Source organism: Phacochoerus africanus, chromosome 4, assembly GCF_016906955.1.
Source record: "Phacochoerus africanus isolate WHEZ1 chromosome 4, ROS_Pafr_v1, whole genome shotgun sequence".
NCBI lineage: Eukaryota > Metazoa > Chordata > Mammalia > Artiodactyla > Suidae > Phacochoerus > Phacochoerus africanus.
Genome location: NC_062547.1, coordinates 88,562,570 through 88,565,962, shown reverse-complemented (window position 1 = coordinate 88,565,962; position 3,393 = coordinate 88,562,570).

Below are 3,393 nucleotides of genomic sequence, written 5' to 3'. Positions count from 1 at the left end.
CCAGGGTGGAGGCTGCTGCTCTGAGAAATGCATTTGCTGTTTGTCTGCAAAACATCTCTAAGTGATTGATGAACCTGCCCCAGGGAAGAAGAAATAAGTCACCAGGACCTGAAATACAGCCACCTCTAGAAGACCATATTTCATCCTTTCAGGAAGCCCCAAGCCACATGGACATGAATTAGAACAAGAATCAAAGAAGATCAGATTCCACCTTAGTTGTAAGGACTCCAGGAGGGCTAACAGAGGAGCCAAGCCCGTAAGGAGATGAGGAATTTACTCACAGTAAACCGTGACCGTTGTTTTCCCCTTTGGCTAACTGTCCCTAGTACCCCATCCAGCACCCCCATGGGGACAATTACTCTTTCTCAATCAGCCTTAGGAAATCAGGCAGCAGCCCTCCAGTCTGCAGGTGGAAAGGCCACAACAGGCCTATTGGCCCACAGAATATTGCTGGCTCAGGTCAGAGCTGACTTCAGAGCTGGCCCTCAGGGAAGCCACCATCCTTGTTCAGGCCAGATCGCCAAAGCCTGTGTCCCCATTTTGTGACCTGGTGACAACAGGGTCACCTCTCTGGGCCTTTGATTCTTCTTGTAAGAAAGGTAGGGATCAGACAAGATGTGTGTTTTCATACCTTTATCAGCAGTGGAGCCCATCTTTAGACTAAATATGGCAAGACGCCCAATAACCCAGAAAACAAATTCCAGGGGAGCTCCTTGGAGGTTGGGGTCATGTGATGCAGAGGAGTTTTATCATTCATATTCCAGCTGTGTCACTAACTAGTTGAGTGACCTTGAACAAATTACTCTTCTTCCCAGCCTTAGTTTTCTCATCCATAACCTATGATAGTACCTACTTCCTAGCACAACTGTGAGGGAAGATGAGATAACACATGTACAGCACTTTGTACAGAAGGTCTGGATAAGCACATGCCACTGTTATTCACCATTATTGGACTGTTGCAGGGTGGCCAGGCTCAAGTTTCATCCATTCCATCTTCCGCCTCATTTGACCGCATCCTTCTGTAGCTCCAAAGAAGCTCAGAGGGTCCTCAGGGCTCTGCAGGGCCCAGCCCGAAAATCACCGGATGGGTAAATGAGTGTTTGTTTCCCAGACTCTCTGAGATCAGTGTCTCTGCAAGCACTTACCAGATTCCTAGCAGGGGAAAACTTCAGGAGGTCTTGGTACAAGTCTGGGACCCTCTGCTTAACCTGCACACAAGGTACTGCTTATTTCCAAGCTTTCAGGGACGGGGGGTGAGGGCCACCAGGAGAGGATCCCCAGAGTGTGCCAGGATCCCATCTCCATTTCTGCCTCCTTCAGGGCCAGGACCCCCACCCAGATACTCCCTGTGGGCTCAAGGCCACTCCTACCAGGCTGGTGGGGAAACAGCTCTGAGGCACCTCCTGGAGCAGCTGGGGCTCGGCCTCCCGCTGACCTCCTGGATTCCGGCCTCTCTCTCTAAACCCATAGCCCTTGCCCATCCTCTCAGCCTCAGCTGACTTTCCTGGCCCTCACATGTGCCTGCCCAGAACCAAGGTCTCTGCCTGACCTCCCTTTGGCCTGCCTTGTTCTGTTATTGCCAGCATCCTGGTGGGACAATTTCATGGGTGGAATCAGAGTGCATTAGAGTAAGAAATCTTCAGAGATGCTATTTTCTGCCTAATCTGTTTTCTCCCCATGGGTCAATCTGGCTGCACTTTTATTTTGAAATAAAAGAACCCAGAAACAAATGAGCAAACACCTTATTGTGGAGAACCATCTGCAGAAAATCCTGCAGAGCAGCTCCAAGGTCAAAGCTTATCTATTCCGCCTCATGCACAAAACAGCCAGCAGGCAGGCCGGATGGGAAATCATAGTATCAGACGTTTGGGTAAAAGCCTCTTCTTTCCAATCACAGTAAAAGTAAGAGTTCTCTCCGCAACGCAAATCTTGAAACTAAGAACGTTTGTATATTTCACGGAAACAATCAAGACCCTGTTGAGCTGGCTGGGGTGGTCAGGAAAAATCCACAGCAGCCCTGAGATGCTTGCTTGGCTCTTTCCTTCTCTTTGATCCCAAGTTTTCATTTTTTTAAAAAATGCCATCTGTTCTTTCTATAACTCTCATGTTGAAGAAGAAGAAGAAGAAGAAGAATTTCAATTCTTGAAATTGTGTATTTTCTCTCTTTCCCCTCGCTTGGGTCCCTCTTCCTGCACAGGTGAATAAGGCAGGGAGTCAGAATTGAGTTTCTATTTTTACTGTGTGGGACTAACTCCCAGCAGGAACGGACGAGCCCCCGTGATGCCAGGCTAGTAAGCGGTGTTACAAGTAGGCCCATGGTAGGATTTGCTTTAGGTTGCTTATAGACCTTTCCGTGGTGATAGAAACATTCTATATCTGAACTGCTAAACGCCATATCTGGCTAGTAAGCTCTTGAAGTGTAGCAAGTGCAACTGAGGATGTGAATTTTTAAATTTATTTTATTTTAAATAATTTAAATCTAAAGTTAAATATTTAGATATGTGACACAGGCTAGAGGATCCTGGGGGTGTGTGTGTGTGTGTGGGTGTGTGCACATGTGTGTCTTAGGGGAGTCTTTAAGGGAGATAAGCAACGCTAAGATCCCACAGCAGGCTTTGACCCTCTCCTTCCTCTCCTGGTCTTCTCTTGGTCCATGGTCTTCCCATGCATTCCCAATAGTTTCCCAAACGTATCATGAAGCAGTTTCCTCCAGCACATGGCCGCATAGTTTTTATTCCCCAATGCTTATAGCTTCCAGTTGCAGTTGTCATTATATGGGCTAGCCTGGTCTAAATATACGCATCAAGGTTTCTAGCATAAAAAGTCTAAACCATTAAGTATTTTCATGAGAAGGAATGTGGGGTCAAGTTCCAGCCCAGACACGAATGCCATAATCCCTTAGAAATGTCTGCAGGCACAGGGAAAATGATGGTACAATTTCTCATGTCTGCCACCTCACAGTTCATCCTTGTTGCTTCGCTTCATAAACTAGTGAAGCAATCCCCTTGCATGCATCCAGTATAGTCTATATAGGGGCTGTCAGGCCTATGTGCTTGGATTTCTTTTACAATAGATACCCTCTTGTTTTCTTTTCTTTTTTTTTCTTTTTCTTTTTTTTTTTTGGTCTTTTTTTGCCATTTCTTGGGCTGCTCCCGGGGCATATGGAGGTTCCCAGGCTAGGGGTTGAATCAGAGCTGTAGCCACCAGCCTATGCCAGAGCCACAGCAACGCGGGATCCGAGCCACATCTGCAACCTACACCACAGCTCACGGCAACACCGGATCCTTAACCCACTGAGCAAGGCCAGGGACTGAACCTGCAACCTCATGGTTCCTAGTCGGATTCGTTAACCACTGAGCCATGATGGGAACTCCACCCTCTTGTTTTCTTTCT